General features: G+C 38.1%; 2 pseudogenes; both read right to left on the reverse strand.

The window, feature by feature from the left end:
- Positions 1-1040: 1040 nt before the first annotated feature.
- On the reverse strand, positions 1041-23276 carry LOC109489901 (annotated as a pseudogene).
- The window catches only part of LOC100464997, a 52573-nt pseudogene continuing 51345 nt past the window's right edge, over positions 22758-23985 (reverse strand).

The raw sequence follows: 23985 nt of genomic DNA on the forward strand, positions 1-23985 counted from the left end.
ACCTATGACATAAAATGCCAATTCCTTGGTAACAAATACTATTTTCAAGGGAGGTGGTTTATAATCTTTGCTTTAACTGATAGCAAGAAGACCTAATTGAGTTGTAAACTAATGAATCAGTGCAGATAATTTTTAATAATCGATCATGTTTTAATTTTCAGCATATACCTCAGATTTTTAAAAATGAGTGAATTTGATAGAAAAAAACTATCACTTCTTTTTATTTCTATGAATACTAATTCTTAGCTGACAGCATTTATAAAACAATTAATAGAAATAAATTTATGCAGAAATATGATACTTGGGATATCTGGGTGGCTCAGTCAGTTAAGCAGTTTCCTTCGGCTCAGGTCATGATCTCAGGGTCTTGGGATAAGAGTCCTGCATCGGGCTCCATGCTAAGCAGAGAACCTGTTTCTCCCTCTGCCTGCTACTCCCCCTGCTTGTGCACTCTTATCTCTGACAAATCAAATCTTTAAAAAAATGACACTTTTTAGCATTGTTATTTTAATCAATGGATGCAAAGGCTGATGGGGAAAAAGATCATTTATATCATTAAGAAATATATTTCCAATTAATTTTTATGTTTAATAAATGCTAACAGTTTTTCACTTATTTGTTTTTGATTAAATGTGTACTAATAACAATTATAATACTGTCTGAAAAATTTTCATTTTATCCTTGTCTTATGGTTACAGAAAGAATTTAAAAATTTTCATATTTTGTGTAATAAAATTATAATAGAGTGAGAAAGAAAACATTTTACATCTAAAAATAGAAAGAAAAAAATCCTGTGTAGGACTTAGAGAACTACATGCTCATTCAAGAATAGGAAATATCAAATATATGAATATTAGTGAAGTTAATGTTTATGTGTTTTTAAATGAATGATGTTCCATTTTTAGATTCCATTAGTATATTTAGGAGTATTATATAGCACTTTAATTTATGTAGTTTTTGTTATTTAAAATATGTTAGAAAGTAGTTCTTTTCGTTTATTTAATTTTATGATGACAATTTTTATTTTTTTTCTCATTAAACTTTTGTTTTAATGGGTCTCAAAATTCTGTGACAGACTATTGGTCAAGTTGTTTCCATTAAAAAGTACAGATTTGAAAAACTAATAACTTAAAAATGCCACACACAGAACAAACGGTCCACAAAATATTCTCCTTTCCTTCCGAAGGTTTTGCAATGCACTGTTATACTATCAAACCTAAATGGCCAATTTCCACAAACAGTTCTGAGAGTGTTCTTCCACTACTGATTATGACTGGGGTGGTAGGTATTAGGGATAATATTCATTTAGCCTTCTGAGCTTTCTGGGCAGACTTGGCGGCCTTGCCAGCTCCAGCTGCCTTCTTGTCCACTGCTTTGATGACACCCACAGCAACCATCTGTCTCATGTCATGAACAGAAAAATGGCCCAGAGGAAGATAGCCAGAGAAGCTTTCAACACACATAGGCTTGCCAGGAACCATATCAACAATGGCAGCACTACCAGATTTCTAGAACGTGGACCATCTTCCAGGTTTTTTCCAGAACAATGAACTATCTTCTCCTTCAGCTCAGAAAACTTGCAAGCAATGTAAGCTGTGTGACAATCCAGCACAGGTGCATATCCAGCACTGATTTGGCCGGGATGGTTCAGGATAATCACCTGAGCTATGAAGCCAACTGCTTCCATTGGTAGGTCATTTTTGAGGTCACCAGCTCACATGTTCCACAAGGAACATCTTTGACAGGTACTGGAGCAAAGGTGACCACCATGCCAGGTTTAGGAACACCAGTCTCCACTCAGCCCACAGGGACAGCACCAATACCACCAATTTTGTAGACATCCCGAGAGGCAGACTCAAGGGTTTGTCAGTTGGACGAGTTGGTGGCAGAATGCAATCCAGTGCTTCAGGCAGTGTGGTTCCACTGGCATTCCCATCTTTACGGGTGACTTTCCACCCCTCGAACTAAGGCATGTTAGCACTTGGCTCCAGCATGTTGTCACCATTCCAACCAGAAATTGGCACAAATGCTACTATGTCGGGGTTATAGCTAATTTTCTTGATGTAGGTGCTGACTTCCTTAACAATTTCCTCGTATCTCTTCTGGCTTTAGGGTGGCTCAGTGGAATCCATTTTGTTAACACCAACAATTAATTGTTTTCTACCCAATGTGTAAGCCAGAAGGGCACGCTCATGGGTCTGCCCATCCTTGGAGATTCCTGCTTCAAATTCACCAACACCAGGAGCAACAATCAGGACAGCACTGTCAGCCTGAGATGTGCTTGCAATCATGTTTTTGATAAAGTCTCTGTATCCCTGGGCATCAATGATGGTCACATAATACTTGCTGGTCTCAAATTTCCACAGGGAGTTACCAATGGTGATACCACGTTCACATTCAGCCTTCAGTTTAGCTGAGACCCAGGCATACCTGAAGGAGCCCTTTCCCATCTCAGCAGCCTCCTTCTCAAATGTTTCGATAGTTCTTTTGTGGATCCCACCACATTTGTAGATCAGATGACCAGTAGTGTTAGACTTGCCCAAATCTATGTGTCCAAGGATGACGGTGTTGATATGCATCTTTTTCTTTTTCATTTTGGTTTAGGTTTAGCAGTGGTTTTCATGACACCTGTGTTCTGGAGGCAAACCTGTTGTGAAAATTAATGACAATTTTTAGATATCAACTTACACATGTGCAAAGAAGTGCAGAGGTTTTTTTATTATTAGTTTTGGTCTGCAAAAGCAAGTGTTAGAAAGCCAATGATATAATTGACCTCTCAAGAGTAGACTACTTGCATAATTTTATGTTATTCTTTTTTTGTTATTTTTTATTGAGGTGGTATTTACATACCATACAAATCCAGAGGTCATGTTTTTAATAAAATGGAATTCATTAACAAGAGGGTTAACATTAACACAGATTGACATGTGTTTTAAATTGATAGACTGTATTTTTTAGAAAAATTTTAGATTTACAGAAAAATTCAATAGAGAGTACAGTCTTCTCATTTACTCTTGTCTTGGTTTTCCCTATTATTAACATCTTCCATTAATGTGGTACATTTGTTGTAATTGATGAACTAGTATAATATTATGTATCATAATTAACAAGAATCTATAGCTTACATTAGGGTTTACTCTTAGAGTTGTATATCCATGAGTTTTGAAAAGTGTGTAAGGATATGTACCTATAGGGGGAGAGAGGGAAAAAATAAAATAAGATAAAATCAGAGAGGGAGACAAACCATAAGACACTCTTAATCATAGGAAACAAACTAAGGAAGCTGGAGAGGAGGGGGTGGGGAGTTGGGGTAACTGGGTAATGGACATTAAGAAGGGCATGTGATGTAATGAGCACTGGGTATTATATAAGACTGATGAATCACTGACCTCTACCTCTGAAATCAATAATATATGTTAATTGAATTTAAATTTTAAAAATAAATAAATTTAGTTTGGGGAAAAAAAGGATATGTATCTATTATTATAGTATCATATAGAATAGTTTTACTACTCTAAAAATCCTCTGCTATCCTAGTAGGTGTCAAGCAGTATCTCAGGATTTTGACTTGCATTTCCCTAATGAGTAATGACATCGTGTATCTTTTCATGTGCATTTTGGGCATTTGTATATCTTCTTTAGAGAACTATCTATTCAAGTCTTTTGCCCTTTTAAGTAGGTTGTTTGTCTTTTATTATTGAGTTTTAGGAGTTCTTTATATATTCTGAATATTAAACCTGTGCTGGTTAATTTTATGTGTCAACTTGACTGGGCTAGGGAATGCTCAGATAGCTGGTAAAATATTACTTCTGGGTGTGGATTAACATTTGATTCAGTAGATTGAGTAAAGAGACATCACTTTCACCAAAATAGGTCAGCATCATTCAAACCTTCAGGGCCTGCGTGAAACGAAAAGACAAATGAAGAATGAATTTTCTCACTTTTCCTGAACTGGGATGCCCATCTTTTAACTCAAGACATCAAAGCTCCTGGTTTTCAGACTTTCGGACTCTGGGACTACACCATCAGCATCCCTGCTTCTCAGGCATTCAGACTCTGACTGAATTATACCGTGGGCTTCCCCTCGTTCTCCAGCTTGCAGATGACTGTGGGATTTCTCCACTTCCATAACAATGTAAGGCAATGCCAATACTAAATGCTCATTTACATTATCTATCATCTATCATCTATCTATCTATCATCTATCTATCATCATCATCTACCTATTATCTATTCATCTATCTATCTATCATCTATTATCATCTCTATCTATCCATCTATTGATCATCTATCTATCTATCATCTACCTATTCTCTCTCTCCTATTGGTTATGTTTCTCTGGAGACCTGTGACTAATACGAAACCCTCATCAGATATGTACTGTGCAATATTCTTTCCCATTCTGTGGATTGTCTTTTCTCTTTCTTGATAATGCCCTTTGATGGCACAAAAGTTTTTAATTTAATGAAGTCTAATTTATCTATTTTTTTCTTTGTTGATTATGTTTTTAGTGTTATATCTAAAAATCCATTGCCAAATACAAGGTCATGAGTATTTCTACCTATGTTTTCTTCTAAGAGTTTTATGTACTTAACTAAGTTGTTGATCCATTCTGAGTTTTTTTGTTTTTTGGGGTTTTTTTAGGAGTAAAATAAGGTTTCAGCTTCATTTTTTTGTATGTGGATATTCAGTTGTCCTACCACCATTTGTTGAAGGGATTATTTTTCCGCCATCAAATGGTCACAACACCCTTGTTGAAATCCATTAACTATAAATGTATGTGCTTATTTATGGAGACAGTTCTATTTCTTTGGTCTGTATGTCTGTCCTTACACCAGTACCACACAGTTTTTATTACTGTACCTTTGTGTTTTTTTGGATGTTGTTGCTGTTGTAAGATTTTATTTTTTTTAATGTTTTTTTTTTGTTATGTTGTGTTAGTCACCATACAGTACTTCCCTGTTTTTGATGATTCATTAGTTGCATATAACACCCAGTGCACCAGGCAATACGTGCCCTCCTTACTACCCATCACCAGCCTATCCCATTCCCCCACCCCCCTCCCCTCTGAAGCCCTCAGTTTGTTTCTCAGAGTCCATAGTCTCTCATGCTTCATTCCCCCTTCTGATTACCCCCCCTTTCTTTATCCCTTTCTTCCCCTACCGATCTTCCTAGTTCTTATGTTCCATAGATGAGAGAAATCATGATAATTGTCTTTCTCTGCTTGACTTATTTCACTCAGCATTATCTCCTCCAGTGCCGTCAATGTTGCAGCAAATGTTGAGAACTCCTTCTTTCTGATAGCTGAGTAATATTCCATTGTATATATGTATTTATTTGAGAGAACACATGCTGTGGGGAGGGGCAAAGGGAGAGGGAGAAGCAGGGAGCCTGATGCAGGACTTGATCCCAGGAATCTGGTATAAAGACCTGAGCTCAAGGCAGATGCTTAGCCTACTGAGACACCCAGGTGCCCTATTACTGTAACTTTGTAGTAAGTTTTGAAACTTGAAAGTGTGAATCATCTAACTTTCTTTTCTTTCAATATTGTTTTGATTATTCAGGACCCCTGTAAGTTTCATATGAATTTGAGAATCAGCTTTTCCACTTTTGGGAAAAAAAAAAAGGCCTTTGACATGTTGATAGAAATGGTGACTATCTATAGAATTCTTTGGGTAGTATTGCCATCTTAAAAACGATAAGTCTTCCAATCCATAAATGTATGATACCTTTCCATTTATTTAGGTCTTCTTTAATTTTTCTCACCAGGTTTTGGAGTTTTTCAACCTCTCATTCATTTTTATATCTTCCTTTTTCAATTCCTTGAACTTCTTTGTTATTTCCCATTGTCTTCTATAGTTTTATACCCATAATCCAGTTTTTATGCCTATCATTTAGCTGAGTCACAACCTTTTCCCCCTAGCTTTTCTTCTTATTTAAGCAAATAATGTTTTGTTTAGCATCATATGAAAATAGGAAAAAATATGATTATATTTTTAATATGTAGCCTTCCCAATTTAAGGAAAATTCAAAGGAAAATGTAAAGGGCAATTGCCCACAATTCTAAGTGCAAAAACACTTGAAATATAGTAAGTGTTCAATAACTATTTTTGAAAAGATAAATGAATGGGTGATTTCATGAACTTCCAAATCATAAAACAGTGTTTTTACAGTTAAATTCCTTTTTAGCCTTTCTTCATAAAATTACTTAAGTACTTCTAATTATGGCTGGGGATATATTTTATTATAGTTTTGTCTCATTTAGAAACATATTTCTTCATGTTTCTATATAATATTCATTATTATGCTTTTGAAGTGCAACATCATATTATGATTTTTTTAAGACTCATTCATTCAGGGTTATGGAAGTTTAGGGCCTTAGGATTATGCAGAGCAAGATAGAGACATATTTAACTAAAGTAATCTAACATATCACTACATTTCTTTCATAATTTTAAGGCAATATCCTATCTCAGGATTTTCTTGAAGGAAATTTCAATGAACATTTTATAAAATCCAATTTCCTCCCAGGAAACATTCTCTCCCATCACTATGCTAAGGCAAGTAATGATAATTACAACTAGAAAGATTTTTTTTTTTTTTGATCCAAAGTCACCCATGGATTTGTCTTGGTTCTGAAAATTCTAAGTTAAAAATCATCACATATTAGCATGACTGGTTCCTGTCAAAGGGATGCAGGAAATCTTGTTAATATTCTAAATCAATTAGTTGACATAAATAGAAAAAAAAATTAATAAAAAAAGCCGTTATGAAAGCATCTGGCTGATCTGAGGAATTTGCCAATGAGGAAATAATGCCACATGAAAAGGTAAGACGACTAAAATATTTTCCTGATCCTTTGCATTTATTTTTCTATCTGCTTTCAGAGATCATGTTCATTATAAACCATAATGTTTTAAAATTTATATTAATCTATATATTAATTTATTTAACTATTCATTAGTGACAATAAGGAACGATAAGCTTTTAAATTACTGTTACACAATGCTGAATAATGTCTTGTGATAGAAATGGACACAGGTCACCCAAAACCTGAATGAAGTAACAAAAAAATGCATTTCTGAGGAGTTTCTAATAGGAATTTGATTTTCATTCAAATCGTCTGCATATAATTAGCCATAGGGGCAGAAACTAGCCTGCAAATAATTTTACTTGTAATGGGTTTTTTGAGTAATAACCTTGCTACCTGTTCCCTAAAATAAAGGGACTCCTTTCCAATCATATGTGCAAGTACCTCATTATGAAGTCCATTATTTTCAGCATGGGCAAAAGATTTTGGCATCAAAATGGGGAATGTGTAAAGGGCCAACACTAATAATGTACTCACTCTGGTGATCTTTTGCTGCTACTTTACAAACTACCCAAACTTCCAGCCTGAGCGATAACCATTTACTAAATATTATGATCACATGGTTCAGGAATTTGCCAGGAACCAGTTGTCCAATTCTGTTACTCCACATGGCACTGACAGTGGTTATTTTATATTGTGGGTTAGCTGACCATACCTTACTTGCATACCTGGCACCTTAGTGGAGATAGCCAAGTAATGGCACGGAACTGGAACCAGAGACGAAAGTGCCAGCACAGGGGCACCAGGGCAGTTGGCATTCTTATCCTGGGGGTTCACAAAGGCCAGATGGACTGTTCCAGAGAACAAAGAAGGAGCTGCATATACTTTTGGTCAGTTCTGAAAGTCATTACCATCACTCCCGTAATTTTTTGGTTGAAGTAATTATAAGCCTTCCCAGATTGAAGAGGAGGGGAGTAGTGTTAAAAGAATTTGTAGCCATGTCTAAAAATTGGCATGAGAGCCTAAGAAAGAAAGATGGGAAATACAACAGAAAAAATTTGAATGAATAAGTGAAGAATTCATCAACTGAATGCCAAAATTGAAATAGAATAAATTACTTGTTATGAAAAAATGTGTTATATCTTTATCATGTAGAAAATATAGGTATGGAAACAACAAACTACAGAGAAGCAAAATACCATCTTGTTTAAAATGTCAGAGATGCTTCGTAAGTTTTTAATATTTTTATTACGTGCAATAGCCACAATTTATAGATCATGGGCTCTATGCCAGGCACTGTATTAAATGCTCTGAATTTATTATCACATTTAATTCGTGAAACAATGCAATAAGGATACTAGATTTTATCTCTGTGTCACAGTTTAGAAAACTGACATATGAAAAGGTTAGGTAAACACATCAAAGACCACATAATTTGGTAACAGAAACAACCATACTATATCCCCAGGTCATCAGACTCTGAAATGCATTGTTTTAACTACCACATTTTACCACCTTTAATTGTTTTGAAGGATGACTTTTAAGTAAAGATATCTTCAAGATTTTTTTTTTCTGATATGATTACTGAAGTATCAGAAAATTAGCTTTAATAATGCATGTCCCTGGCCTTTCATGGGACAAAGCTATTCTGAAACTTAATTCAAAAAGTGGGCTCAGAATTGTAGGAAGAAACCTACATTATCTCCCATGCTCATTTATGCTAATTTTACCAAGAATTTTTGTAAAGAAGCTATCATTTTGGAAATTTTGAGTCATCGATACTTTGAGATGGAAAAGAATGTAGAAATACCTCGAATCAAATAACCTAATTTTATAGTCGGTTTAGTTGCAAAGTCATGAAAAGGCATTAAAATGATACCTTCTACAGACTAATTCAGAGTACTGAAGTTTTCATTAAAAATTGTAACTTCCCAAATTTACCTATGAACTTAGATTTCCTAAAATATTTGTAACCTTGAAAGTAGTTTTTAGTATGTGTCCTCAAAAGAAATTTAAAAAGTTTATGAACACCTACCAAAAATGTTCCTAAAGGAGTGTATTTTCCAAGGACTCTGGTGATATATTGATCCACTTTTCTTAATATACCCTGAAAACCTTTTGGTTAAAAAAAAAAGGCTAAATAAATAAAATATCAGTCATGAATTACACACTAAGATATAAGGCACATTCAGAATTAATTTGCAACAGGCATGACAAATTAGTGATATTCCTTAAGAAAAGACAATGCAAGTTGACTTGAAAGGCAAAATTACAGCCTGTCATCTGAAGTTGTTGAAAACTAAAATCATTTAAGCAGGACAGAGAGATTTTCCATAATAAACACAGCATGACAATGCTTTGTTTTTATAGCTCTATAGAAACCCAAATCTATCAGGGAATGAAACAGGAACTGAAAACTGGTTTAGCATTTCCATTTTGCAATATTATTTCTGTAAATAATTTATAGCTCCAATGTTTACATATCTACACTTATTTATGTTATATCCTGGTGGTAAAAGAAATATAGTCTCTAAATTTCTCCTTACACCATTCTAGGCTCTTCCTGGACAGGCATTTAGTATTTTTCCCCCAAGTAGAGATCTTAGCCTAACCACACAGGGCTAAAAAATGTCACCTTCAATAAATTCATTGGGTATTCTGAAATTGTTGCTCAATTAGAGCCATCAGCTTAGTATGACCTTATAACTATTTGCCTGTGGGAGACTTGCTTCCTTTAAAGGATTATCTAAAAAATCACTTCCTCCCTGAAGCCTTCTTTCATACATCCTCCTTTACTAAAATTATTTCTTTTTTCATACATTAACACTGTCACTTAGCAGATCCCTTTGAACTCACTGAGGGAGAGGCAGAATCACTTCTATCTTGTATCCAGCAAGGTCCTTAGCACTCTGTATTGCTCCCATCACAGATTTTCAATCAGTACATATGCAGCAGATAGAAAGGAACAGAAAAGAAAGAAGAAAAAGAAAGTATAAACACAAAATGAAGGATGAAAATGGGCTTTAAAATTCTGATGTAAGGGGTTGGTTAAAACTAATATCAGGCATAATTCATGTCATGTGCAAGACTGAACAACTATATTCTTAGATTGTTGAGTACCAGGAGGATAGGTACAACGTCTGTCTTTCTCAGTATGTTTCCCAAAATTCTTAGATAATAGATTAAGGATGTTGAGAAATCTTAAAATGTGCAGTTGGCAAGCTAGAGACCTAAGAGTATCAATGGTTTAGTTTTGGTCTAAAAGCCAGCAGGCTCTAGAACCAAGGAGTCCCAAAGCTTTAGTTTGAGTTTAAGGGCAAGAAAACAAACAAAGAAAAAACCCAAAAAACCCCACAATGTCTCAGCTCAAACAGTCAGGCAAGAGATGCTCCCTCTTTGTCTCAGGAGGGTCAGGCTTTTTGTTCTATTCAAGCCTTCAACTGAATGGATGACGACCATCCAAATTAAGGAGGCCCATCTGCTTTACAACAATATTAATCTCTTCTGAAAATATCTTCACAGAAACACTCCAAATGTTGTTTTACCAAATATCTGGGCACTCCATCACTCAGGTAAGTTGACTCATAAAGTTGATAATCACAAGTACATCCCTTGTTAACTTGCCACCCATATGTATCTCCTTTTAATCTCCAAATAAGTGCAATAACAAGGTCACAATTCCACCCACCATGATACAACTATCCTGCAAATGGCTGGGAATGCACTAAAACTCTTCCCCAGAAGATGAGGTAAAGTTCTTGGATTATATTTACTCTTCTCTTTGATATCTTATATCTTAAATACTATAAAGTCAATATATTTTATGTTACATGATCAGGGAACAAAAGAAAAGAGAAAAAAAATATATTGGCATTGCATACACACCTACACATGAACACACACACACAAACATATTCATAACAAAATAATGTGGAAATACGGATGACAATTACAGTCCTCCTTTTTGTAACTAAGCACATAGCCACAGCTGGTATTTATAGTTTCCTTTTTTTTTTTTTTAAGATTTTATTTATTTATTTGAGAGAGAGTGCGCACACTTGCACACAAACGGGGAGAGGGGCAGAGTAAGAGAGAGAAGTAGGCTTCCTGCATAGCAGAGGACCTTGAGATCTTGACCTGAGTGGAAGGCATACACTTAACTGACTGAGCCACCCAGGCACCCTATAGTTTCCTTCTAATACCCATTTGATATCCCCTTTGGCTTCAACAAGCATCTCATCTGGTTGTGGTTCTTTACCTCGTGGCATGTCTCAAATCTTAATTTCTGAAGAGTCTAGGACATTAGTAGTCCTGCCAGGACTGGGTTGTAGTTTTGCACTGACCTGAATTATGGGGCATGGAAATCCTAAGAGACAGTCTAAGGAATCCTGTATTCCAGTCATGCTCTTTCTTACCTCCATTGTGGAGAAGTAATCCAATTTACCCTTGGTACTCAGGCTCAAACATCCCAGTGAGTATATTAACTCCCTTTGCCTATTGATTTAGAGGCATGAGAAAACTAAAGTGATCAGGTGACAGTTTTAACTTCAAGCTCAGTGAAATCTCCTGGTGAAAGCATTGCATGTGGGGAAGATAAATCTGTAACATCTCTATTTCAGCAGGGACAAAATGCTGACTCTTCCATGATGGAAGGTGTCAAGTAATCAACCTGCCACTACATAGGTTGTTGAGCAAACCAGAGAATGATGTCATGCTGGGTACTCAACATTGGCCTCTGCTACTGCAAGCCTAGGCATTCATCAGTGGACATAGCCAGGTCTGCCTTGGAGAGCGGAAGTCTGTTGCTGAGCTCATGAATAACCGCCATTCTTACCACGGCTACTTTGTTCATGAACCTATTGATGATGATAGAAGGGACTGGGGAAAGAGGCTGAATGGTGTCCATTGAATGGTTCATATAATCCACTTGATTGTTAAAATCCTCTTCTGCTGAGGTCACCCTTTAGTGAGCATTTAAATGGGACATAAGTATCCTGATGTTTTTCTCCCCATTCAGAGAGGTTTATCCACATACTTCTTCCCAACTTTCCTTGTTTACTAATTTTTTAATCATCTTCCTTCTAAGTCCCTGACCATCCAACCAAAGCATTGTCCACTGCCCATGAATTAATAAATAATCATACATTTGGCCATTTCTTTTTCCAAGCAAAGTGAACAACCATGTGCACCCCTTAAAATTCTGCTCACTAGGAGGAGTTTCCTTCACCACTGTCTTCCAGGGATGTCCCAGGAAGGGACTACTACAGTGCTACAGCTGTCCACTTTAGGATGATACCTGCATATCAGGCAGAATGATCTATAAAAACAGTCCTGAGTCTTCTCTCCCTCTGTCAAGCGATCATAGGGAACACCCTAAGAAACAATAGGTAGATGCTGGCTGGGAGAAAGAAGGCAGTGTAGCAGAAGTGGGAACCATGAACATTTCAATACGTCAAATGACAAATCCTCTCTGACATTCCAGTCTCTCTAAGCCTCTGACTCCCTTATACTACATTAAACCAAAACATGACTGGCATTTCCAACTCACTCTTTAGGGGCCACCTTTGGGGCCATGCTTCACCAAACAGCCAAACTGTTAGAGACCTTTCCAACTCTGGGAGCTACAACATTAAATGCAGAATCTCTGCTTTATACGTTCATATTAATAAATCCAGCTTTACATTTCTTCTATCGTTATTGTCCCATCTTATTTATTTAGAAGTAAACTTTGCTCTATACAGTTATTGCTCTTCATTTTACCCAACCCTGGTTCTGAGACATCAAGGACATTTAGTAGATATTCACTGATAGAGAAATTAATGAATAAATGTTTTTATGAATGTTTTTAGACTTTTAAACACTAATTGCAATCAAGAGTTGAGTTATTGTTTCTATTACTAGAATCAGAATATGTAGGTAAGGTTACAAAACATATGGATGTGACTAAGAGTTATTACTTCAAACAAGGTAGATGTTTGAGAAACAGCTTATGTTTCAGGATTTCTTTTCCTTTAGTGCCTGTGGTTCTTGGTCACGCCACTTCAAAGGGCGAAGAGGTAGACCAGCAGAAGAGTGGCAGGCAACAAGAGCACAAAACTCCTAAGGAGGATTGCCACCAGAATGTCTAAGTCTAGGGGTCCTTATGGGCTTGTTGGCGGGCTGTTTTAATCTGATTAACCCTCCGTGTGCCTGTCACCCAATCAGGTTTTTGTCCACACACTCATCTACCTATCAGGTAGTTGTTCACTTGGGAAAGGGCGGAGGGCTCCTTTCAGGCTGGTGTGGAATAACGGGGTCTTTTTCCTTTTCAGGGTGGTTTCCTCTTAGGACAGGGGGCCCCTTGCCACTGACTGCCTTTCTTTCAACTATCCTTCATTACTTACACTGGTGGCTGGTTTCTCCATTGTCTTTTATAGTGAGAAGTGCTGGTTTAAGATTTGGATTAAGTGACAGCAAGTTAGAGAAAGGCCAAAATTTAACAACTGGCTTTGTGGGCTCAAGACAGAAGAACAGGAACTAGGCCAAACCTGTGATTAACTTCTGGACTAGAGAAATCGATGGCAGAAGTAGCAAGAAAATAATACAGAAAATAATCTAGAGCAGCTCATCTCCATAACTTTGGAAACTAACTCTTCTGGTTTACAAGAGGGTTGTTCAGGAGGAAGAAGGAAACAGAATGTTTTTTAAATGATTTTATTTTTTAAATTTATTTAGCTTTTACTGAGTAATCACACATTGAATACAGCAGAAAGTTACTAATGTATATCTCATTCTGATACCAAAAACTGATTCATTTTCTCTACTTTAGATCTTTTAAATGCAGAGCGAACAATCAGGCAGAGGAAAGACCTGATGTTTTTACTTTATTTACATTATGTTTCTAATTTGTCATTGAACTGGCCATCCAAAAAAGGCTGGATGGAAAATCTCAAATGCATCTTGCATTCTAGAATTTGCCTTTAAATTTTCCAGAGCAAGAGCAAAGCAAAACATATATGTAGGGTGTATGCGCTCATGTGCACATATACAGGTGGAAATCCAGAACTTTGCCCAAATACCTTTGCATTTTAAAAGCTTATTTTCAGAACAATGAAAAGAGGCAGTTTTGCCCCTGATAAAGAGACAAAGCTGTGGGGCATCAGCAGCACTTTTCTCAAGGCACATTTCTCCTTGAAATAAAGTCTAGAAAATAAATGGGGACAACCTTGGGCTATGTGCTGATTTGCTCCAGGTTGTAACTTTATTGAACTTTGGCTGCAGGCAATTACCTGAAAAAGTAGCAACAGGCACAAAGGGTGACATGAAAGAACAATGTTCATCATGGGGCCCACAGTCTGCAGACATAACAGCTTCAACTTAGAGGGGGGAAAAAAAAACCAAACCAGGAGAGCCCAAAACAACTCTTTGGTGGAAAAGAACAAAATTTTTTTTTAAGGCATATTTTGTCAACCTCAATATGACAGAGGACTTTGGCTGTCTCCATTTTGACCTCAAACTTTCTAGTTATATCCTTCTTTCCAGCTTGTCTCTGGGTCCAGGAAGAAGACCCTGAGGGCAAAGCATCCCCTGCTGGGAACTGAAACTACCCCCTCAAGCAATAAGAACTACCCTGAGCCAACAGGACTCCACCCAGGATTGACTCCAAAACAATGATTCATTTGACTTTCACTGCCTACCTGCAAGTAACCACTCACCCTTGCCCCACATTTTCCTTATATAAACCTGGAAGTATTTTCAGCACCAGTAGACAGTCATTGAGATGCTAGTCCACTGTCTTCCTGGTACTGGCCTCACTGAAATAAATTCCTTTCTTGTTTCACCACCACTTATTTTGTTGCTGGTAGTGGATTGTAAAATTCGTCCGTTCCTGGATTCTTGAAGGAAAGAATTCAGTCAAGAGACTTGATGGAGAGTTAAAGCAGCAAAGGTTTTATATTTAGCAAAGCAAAAGTACACTCCAGAGACAGGAGTGGGCTGACCGGAGGCTGGGTAGCAGCCCACTGAGTTGTGAATTGCGTTTTTTTGTGGGGGCCTATTCGTTCTCTTCCTTCCCATCTTGTCATTATCACACCATTCTCTGGATCTGCCCTGGTTTCCTCCCCTCTAACCTGTTGCCCGTGTTCTTGTGTACCATCTTCCCAAGAGAAACCCCCAGGCTGGGGGTGGGGAAGAACCACAATGCAAATGATATTATAATGATATTATAACAGACTTGGGGTTACTAAAGGAAAAGGCTTTCCTTAAGTGTGCATACTCCAAATTTGGGAACATCTCTGTGGCCTTTATCTTCTGCTCATCAGACTGTGCTAAACTAGAAAAGGGGTTGGACTAAGGGAGACTGGGTGGTCCCTGGCCTGGGACCATCTGCCATCCTCCCTTTTCCTCTCCTGCTCTTGTCGATCTAACTGCCTACTCTAGCAGTTTCCCTGCCTTTGGATTTTGTCAGAGGGGAGAGTGGCTGAACCCAGTCTGTTTGGGGCCCCCAGAGCCCGGTGCTCTTGGTCCCCTGCGCCCTAGCTACAAACATTATTGGGTAATTTGAGCCAGAAAATTCTTTGTTGTGGGGACTTTCCTGTGCATAGTAAAATGTTTAGAGCATCCCTGGCCTCTGCTTATTAAATAGCAGTAACAGCTCTCCTCTACCCCCAGTCTTGATAAGCATAAACTTGTACAGATTGTCAAAAGTATCCAGGGGCTCAAAATCATTCTCACCCCGAACAGCTGCTTAAGTGTTTTTAAGAGAAGAAACACAAAGTATTGAACTCAAAAGAATCATAAGGACAGTCTATATCCTCGAATAAATGAAATACATTTTTAATGCAAAATATAGAGGATTTGAAGCAAGAGATAGCAGTTTAGGTGGCCATGAAGTTAACATTATTAATGCATTCATTCATGTAGTCTATCAATATTTATTGGATGCTAACTAGATGCCAAGTCCGTGCAAGGACCTGGAGAGTTTAGTCTGATGGGACAGATAATAAATCATGGGAGGATCATAAAGCCACATATGGACGGAGTTGAGGGAGCTAACTCATTTGAATAAGAAGCATCTTTCTAATTATTCCTCTCTACAAAATCTCTTAAAATATTTTCTCCTCGGCAGAATATAGAAAATAGAAAGTAGCCCTTTCTACTCTATTTTCCTTACACCACCCCTTTTGTTACTTTCTTGGTCTAATGTGGAGCTTAAAAATGCAATTAGTTTTGTTCCTTGGCGTTAGCAGCATACGGCCTCGTGTGGTGGCAGCTTGAGCCTCTGGGAACACGCTCTCTCTCTCTCTCTGAGAGCAGCCGCAGAGGAGCAACTGGCTTTTAAACAGAATCATATTTGCAAGTGGCCAGCAGGCTGGAATGTGATAACAGCCAGCAGACACTTCACATGGGTTTTCTCAGCCAAATCTGTGAAGCTTCTGTCGGACACCATTGTGAAGTGAACAATCAAGGCTGGTCTTGAGGGAGGGTCCTTTCTCACTGCCACTGGGCCTGTTTACTAGACTAGCTGAAAGAAGAGCGGAAAGCCATATGGATTAAAAGAGAAAGAAGAGTTTGATTTTCAGGACAGATTGCAAATTTTGCAGGCATTTCTCAAAAATAGAAGCATTTTGACTATTCTGCCTCAGTCTGTGTTTTGTACCTAATCTCTTTCCGTGTGCCAAAGAGATTTAATTAAAGGCAATGATGGGGTAGCATCCTGACTCAGCTTTTTGTGGAATCCTTTGTAGCTTTTCTTTCAGAACGTGCTAGGGTGGGGAGACTGTGTCTGTGTTAAATTGTCCCAATCAATTTGCCGTTTATGGAACGAATTCTAGTACTTTTAAATATAAAAGTAATGATATTAAAATAATATTGACTGTTTTTAGTCTTGTTCCCCTGTATTTCAAATGTTAATGAGTTCAAGTTAGAACATCACAGTGTTAAATTGAATGAGATAAATAAATGTTAAGCGTGGCGAGTTGAAGATTTATAAGACAAATTCTTTGTGTAAATTAAAATTAGTCATCGTTGTTTGAAGCCAGACTATGTCACCAAAATGATTTGGCACCAACTCTAGGGTTTTATGGTCAGTGAGCCCTGGAAGGAGAAGGCTAAACCAGGAATGTCAGAGTCAACAGGAACCTCTATTCAAAATAAATAAATAAATAAAAATAAAGGCACACTAATGAAGTAATTTACAATTGTTATTCTCGAAGAGGAGCTTCTTAAAATTGGTCCACAACCTGCGTCATTATTGAAAAAAACTGCAGAAGGTGAAGAAATATGTTTACTGCAGAAATATAAAGTAGAACTTAGAAATTTTGCACCTCTTTTTTTTTTTAAATGATGTTACTAGTTTTGCTTCTAGTAAAATAAACCTTATTTTAGTGGAAATAAAATGGCATAAATGTAATTTACTTTTCTGACATTTATGTGTTTGTTTTCTTTCCTCATTTAACTTTACGGGAACTATAAAACCGAATTAGTTAGAAAACCACTCCTGTGTTTAAAAATGTTGTTTGTGTAATTGGTGTATATTTTACTGATATGAGATCACCATTAGTAATAATATTAGTAGATGTAGACCAGCTTTCATATTTAAATGGTATCCCATTAACAATATCTAATCAGATATTTATGATATTGGTAATGGAATACATTTTATAAAACCGTGATTATACTTTGCAGAAGTATTCTGGAGAGTAGTATTAGACCTTCCTTGAAAAACATGTCTAAAGGACACAAGAAGTGACCAGAGTTTCTTAAAAGGAGTCTCACTATTTTATTAAAAGTGTATCAAACTGGGGTGCCTGGGTGGCTTAGTGAGTTAAGTGTCTGCCTTTGGCTTAGGTCATGATCCCAGGGTCCAAGGATGGAGCCCCACGTCAGGCTCCCTGCTTAGTGAGGAGCCTGCTTAGTGGGGAGCCTGCTTCTCCCTCTCCCTCTGTCACTCCCCCGGCTTGTGCTTGCTCTCTCTCTATCAAATAAATAAATAAAATCTTTAAAAAAAAGTGTATCAAACAAATGTTTAATATCTTTGTTTTGGTATTATCTGATTGGTTTTTTTGCATTTAAGTATGAAAAATAATTTTTTAAAACAGCAATATATTATCATTTTTCAGCATACTTTGAGTAATTACTGCATCTGGTCCTTGGGACGATGAGGTAGACAAGGCCTTCAGTGATAGTTGTTTTCATGGAGGAGGAAAATTAACATCTGAGAGAGAGCTATCTCACTGAATGTATGGGTCTGAGCCCCAACAAGATCCAACAGTTGTATAACAAGGCAGCAGTGGTAGATTGACCAGGGAGTGATAGCAATATATATGGATACTTCATAAAATTTTTAAAAATAATATGGTTTCTATGTAAATGACATTATATATCACAGACCAAAGAAAGAAACTGTGGATTACAAATACCTTGAGGAAGAAAATTAATCTTCAGATTACTTAAGCAAATCATCAATTGAAATTAATCTAATCTATTCTTCAAAATGTATTTATTGAATGCCTACTCTTATCCAATGTTTAAATACACGTATCCAATTTTTAAATATTAAAATATGCAAATCAAAACAACGTAGCTTATCAAGCTGTTATTATTGAATGAATAGTTTGGTCTACTTTTTCTTTGGAATGGGCCCAGTAGAGGTTACTATGTATGTACACACACATACATACACACACGGAGCAAGTACAGAAGGAGGAGAATTATATTCGTTTAACAGAAAATCTTCTGATGGGTCATTTTGGTTGTGGACGGTTGGCTCTTAATGCACAACTATAAGGAAATAGAGCAGACAAATCAAGACCTAAATTGCTCTATAAAATAAAGTGGGAAACGATTAGAGATTTTAATGAAGCAAAATGTGAACATAGAAGGGAAGGCTTTAGGATGAATTTTGAGTAAAAGAGGGACATCATAGAGGGAGATGAATAGAGTTTAGGTGGAAAATTTGCCCGTTTTTCATCAGGTATTGAGTCTATATCATGTGCCAGGCACAATTATCAGCACTGAGAAAGCAGAAGTGAACAAGACATAATGTTCCTTACAAGCTACTGGTGAGAAATTCCCAATATTGGTCATAAGGGTCTCCTATGAAAACGGATGTCTAAAGAATGTCTGATCAGACATCCTGCCCACTTGAAATTGTCTTATTGTCTCTCTTTTATGCAGAATCTCTGTGCTGTTTTGTCTGTTGCTTTTAGGGCCAAGTCTTTAGGTAAATTTAACACTACTGCTGGTGTGTGTAGTATTTTGAGGAGAAAAAATTAAGAAAGATCAGAAAACTATAGCTTTAGATTTCACAAGGAAGTAAGAAAGGAAGAGGCAGAAAGGCCGAATAAAATTTGATCAAGGGTTTAGTATGAATAGGAAATCATAACAAAGTTGATCATAAGAATATAAAGCCCTGAATAGTCACAGAAACATCAGGGAAAGTAATGGAATTCTGTTAGCCAGTAAACAGAATATGAGCAATTAAAAAAAAAAAGAGGGTAACTTCGGATAATATCTGGCTTCATACACTTCAGAGGGTCACAATTAAGATAAAATAATAGACTGTATTTAAACAGTCTTAAAATGCCTGGCTTTGTAGATCACCAAAAAGGCAATGTCTCTTCCATTTGAGTCTTAACTAACTAATATTAGGCCACAATAGTGATGAAATCCCAGAAGTAAGAGTTTTTACGTTTCAAAGTGAATGGGTTGATCACTGACTTATAATTCTATCACAATGATGCAGGTATGACCTAAGTGTTTACAAGGTTAGGAAATAAAAAGAAAATAAAAGCTTATATGAGAATTTTGGAGAAAGGATCATCACTTTACATTTCTTTTCAATATTTTTCAGTCTGTAGTCTTATAACGCTGGGTTTTAAGCGCATGCAGAATTAAAGGTCTCATAGCTTTCTCACATAGACTTTTACATCTAATTGTGCAACGTGAGTCAAAAGCTGAGAACAATAATAATTCTAGAACTGGCAAATGGCAAGTTCTTAAATATTTTCAACAGTATATAGAATTTTCCGTGGAAATTATGACAGGGAATATGTTCTAAGAATGTTCCCAACATCAATATATAAAATTACACACATATACACACACAATATGCAAAACAAACTCTCATGTATTAAAATCAGAAAACACAGATCTACTCAGTGGGTGGGAATTTCATATAAAACACTTGTTCTTTGATTTTGAATTTAGGATTTTGCCTAGTCAAACAAAACAAAACAAAATAAAACAGAAAACCTAAAATTAGAATAAAGCAGGTTGTGAAATCTAAAAGGAGATCCTTTATTTCTAGGGGTGGTTGTCTGTATGTTCTTGAGAGACAGTAAGAGAGAAATGTAAGCAGAGTATAAATTCAGAGCAATATTCACAAAGGTTGAAACAGGGTCTTTCCTAAGACTATAAGGATATCATTTCATAGAAAAAGAAATTATGTTCCCTATTTCCAACCAGGTCATTGTAAGAGAATCAAAACGAAAATAATAAAATCTGAAAATATGATTCTTTTAACATTTTTTATACATTGATTAAGATGCTTTGTTTAGGGCACATCATCAAATATTTTTAATAGTCAAAGAGAAAGTAATGTTCAAATTTCTCCTAATCGATGGTCTGTTGGGACTGAAACTAGTCTACTTATAAAAAATACTTGGATTTGGGGCGCCTGGGTGGCACAGCGGTTAAGCGTCTGCCTTCGGCTCAGGGCGTGATCCCGGCGTTATGGGATCGAGCCCCATATCGGGCTCCTCTGCTATGAGCCTGCTTCTTTCCTCTCCCACTCCCCCTGCTTGTGTTCCCTCTCTCACAGGCTGTATCTGTCTCTGTCGAATAAATAAATAAAATCTTTAAAAATAAAAAAAAAAAATACTTGGATTTTATTTTCTTTCCAAGGGCTTTTGAAATGATTTACGTATGTGGAAATTTTTAAGTACATTTAGATATTGAAAAATTAAAATGATCTCCAAGAATGATTAGATCTTCAAGTAGCCACAAGAAAGCTGCCCTGTGTAATATCAGACTTAAGAGCATTCTAGGCCTGATAATTTCTCCCAAGTGTTATTAAGGAATAATACTGAGTGCCACTAAAATATTTACCATTTAATTATATATTATCTTAAATGGTGAATTAACATCAGAATGGTGTGAGCTAAGATTTACTTTAAATATGACGTATATTTCAGATCATGTATACTTCAAATCTGGAGACACTATTCACATTGTCATCTATGGGTATTGCCCCTGCCGGAATTGGACATATGCTATGCAAGAAAATGCATAATTTTAGTATAATGGGGTCTTAAATATAAATATGGTGATTGGTGAATAACAAAAACAGCCCCCAAATGTGGGAAGCTGCTAAGTATTTGATAGGAACTACACTAAGAATGAAATATACATCATCTATCAGATCCTCTGAATATTTAATCACCAGCAAACTATCTAGTGCATGATAAGCATTTGATATATATTCATTAAAAAAAATGAATCCCTATGTTTGGAGTAGGAAACTAAGATGTGGATGCTTAAGTAACTCATCTAAGGGATTCGAAACTCCATCTTTCTGATTCCAAATTCAGATCTTGCAACCATAGAGAATTTTAGTGAGCAGAGTTCCTACTTCAAATCCCAAATAATCTATGGATTGCAAGCTTGCCTTTCCTTCTAGGTCTGACCATCTCTGATTTAATAGATGGATGATTCTCACACCATGACCAGTCCAGCTAAGTCTTCATTAGGTATCATCATTTCATAGATTGTATCAGAGACTTAAGAATAACTGCAATTATGGGTGAAGTCGCTTTGTGTTAGGCACTAACTAGTTTAAGAGTAGAACCTATTTTCTCACATAGTGCTAAGAAGAGTCCTCTGAGGTTGGTAATATTGATTGCCTTTTTTGCATGTGAGGAAACTGGATTTTAGATTGAGCTAATAGCTGAAGTCCTAACCTAGTCAGGGATTCAAATAGCACCCAAACCCAGGTTTTCTGACTCCAAATTCCTTCATATCGACACCGACACCGATGCTGTATTCAGGGTTCTTAGGCCACAGCCCCAGTGAAGAATTTCACTGCAATTTCACCGTCTGATACAGGTACTGATGCCTCTATGGTCAAGTGGAAAGTGACAGAAAACAGGTCCTCGTAAATATAAGCGATTGGTTTGTCTAATAGATCTCAAAAGTCTCCAGATAGTACAATTCTGATTATTAATGTTTATCTGTTTACTCTAATAATGTCAACAAATAATATTTTGCGTGCTAATTGGTGGATGCCAGAGTTTATCCTAATATTATGTATTCATGCATATTTTTCCCTTGCGGAGTGGTATATTATGATTCCACCCCACAAGGAAGGTGGGTGAGCCACAGTGGCACATGAGCCATAAGTGCTTGACAGATGTTTGCCTTGAGTACATGCAAACGGTGCAATATGGTCAAGAGCAAAAGGAGGAGGCTGAGGCATCACCCAATAGGGATCACAGAATTGGGAACGAGGCTCCAGTGATGGGTCCCCAAAGAGGCCTCCTCTCCCTAAACTTTGTGGGAAGAATAGGAAAAATAAGATTTGTACTTCTTGTAAAATGCCCATTTGCTGGGTATTTTCTTTCTCATCTTGAAAACTAATAATAATTATGATAAAAACACACACCGAAAATAAAAATCTCAATAAAGGAAAGGAATAAAACTCTAAGGCGGCAAGATGGGAGGCTAGAGGAAGCCTGACCATGGTAGGGGGTGTCTGCCTCCTCCCTTCTTGACCCTTAGAGTCGGTCAAGCCCCACAGTCTGGTCCGTGAGAGGAGGTGCTAGGCCTAGGTGGGGTCTGAGGTGGGGGACAGAGGGTGCACAGGCTGGAACAGAGGAAAGAGACCCATTGTTCCTCTGGGCTCAGTTCAGGTTTGGGACCAGTGAGTAGGAGGTCCCCACTGGCCTGTGACCTGGGCAGAAGTCAGCAGTCACAGGTATAGCTTACCGGTTTTGATGTGCTGGAGCTTCTCAGGTAGTCGCAGGAGGGAGGGCCTCAGGGCAGAGTCTAGGTGCCTGCAGTTCTCCCTGATCTTGCGCACTGCAGGTGGGCAGCCCTGGGGGCATCCATCTTGTAACCCTTCGCTTGAGGGACAAGGTCCTTCAGGGGAATTCTTGGACCAGACGCTGTCTCACTCAAAGGCGTAGATTTCCGCAGAGAAAGATTCCAAAACTCCAAGCCCCAGACTGGGTGGAGAATTTCTTCTCTTTCAAGTTCTCAGGGGCTGTTCACTTGACTTGAAGCTTGCCTGTGTCCTGAGAACGAGGGGCCTTTTCTGTGAGGTGAAGTCAGTGACCTTGGCCACGCTGTCCTTGAACAGCAGCACGTTCAGCCAGGTCCCAGTGCACAAAGTAGCTGTCCTCCAGGTATTTCACGGCCTTTCAGACTTCTAGTGAGAGAACCTGAGGAGACGTCTGTGAGGCCGGTAATCCACCAGGCTCCCTCGGCCATGTGCTCAGTGCCGATGTAGTGACCGCCATTCTCCTCCAGGATCCCCCGCAGAAGCTGGGCCTGTTTTCCGTGGCCAAACCGTGGCACGACCGAGGATTCAGCCAGGAAGGCCTGGGCAGTGGCGCTGTTCTTCACGCACTGCACAGTGACTTTGTTCCTTTGGTAACCAACCACCCGGCATTGGTCTCCAACCCCCTTGCCCAGTGGTCTGCAGCAGCTTCAGGTCGCTGTTCAGCGCCCAGCTGCGGTGGAAGAGCTCCTCCGGGGCCACCCCTGTGCGCTCCGTGACCTCCGGCTTCCCGAGGCGAGAGCAGAGGCGTGGTCTCCACCAGCTGCAGGAGCTCCTCGAACTGCACCTCCTTGTCAGAGCTGAGCATGCTAGTGTGATACACAAGGCAGTAATGCTCCCCTTGCCAGCACACGCCCCAGGGCGTGTAGCCCATGCGGGGTAGGCCGGGCTCTTCCGCACTGTGTGCGACCAGGCCTGGCTCTGGCAGGCGCAGAGCTGTCTCCGCCCGCTGATGCCAGCAGACACTCTAGGTGGCGCTGCAGCTCAGCTGGGGGCTCCACCTCCTTCAGTGATGGGGGAGGGGGGACGGCGGGGGAAGGGGGGGCTGGGGGAGGAGGGTTAGCCCGGGGCAGGGCTGCCCCCCACCTACCATCAACCATTGCCAGGGAGGGTAACACAATTGATTTCATTACAACTC

The sequence above is a fragment of the Ailuropoda melanoleuca genome, chromosome 14 (assembly GCF_002007445.2).
Source record: "Ailuropoda melanoleuca isolate Jingjing chromosome 14, ASM200744v2, whole genome shotgun sequence".
NCBI classification, from domain to species: Eukaryota; Metazoa; Chordata; class Mammalia; order Carnivora; family Ursidae; genus Ailuropoda; species Ailuropoda melanoleuca.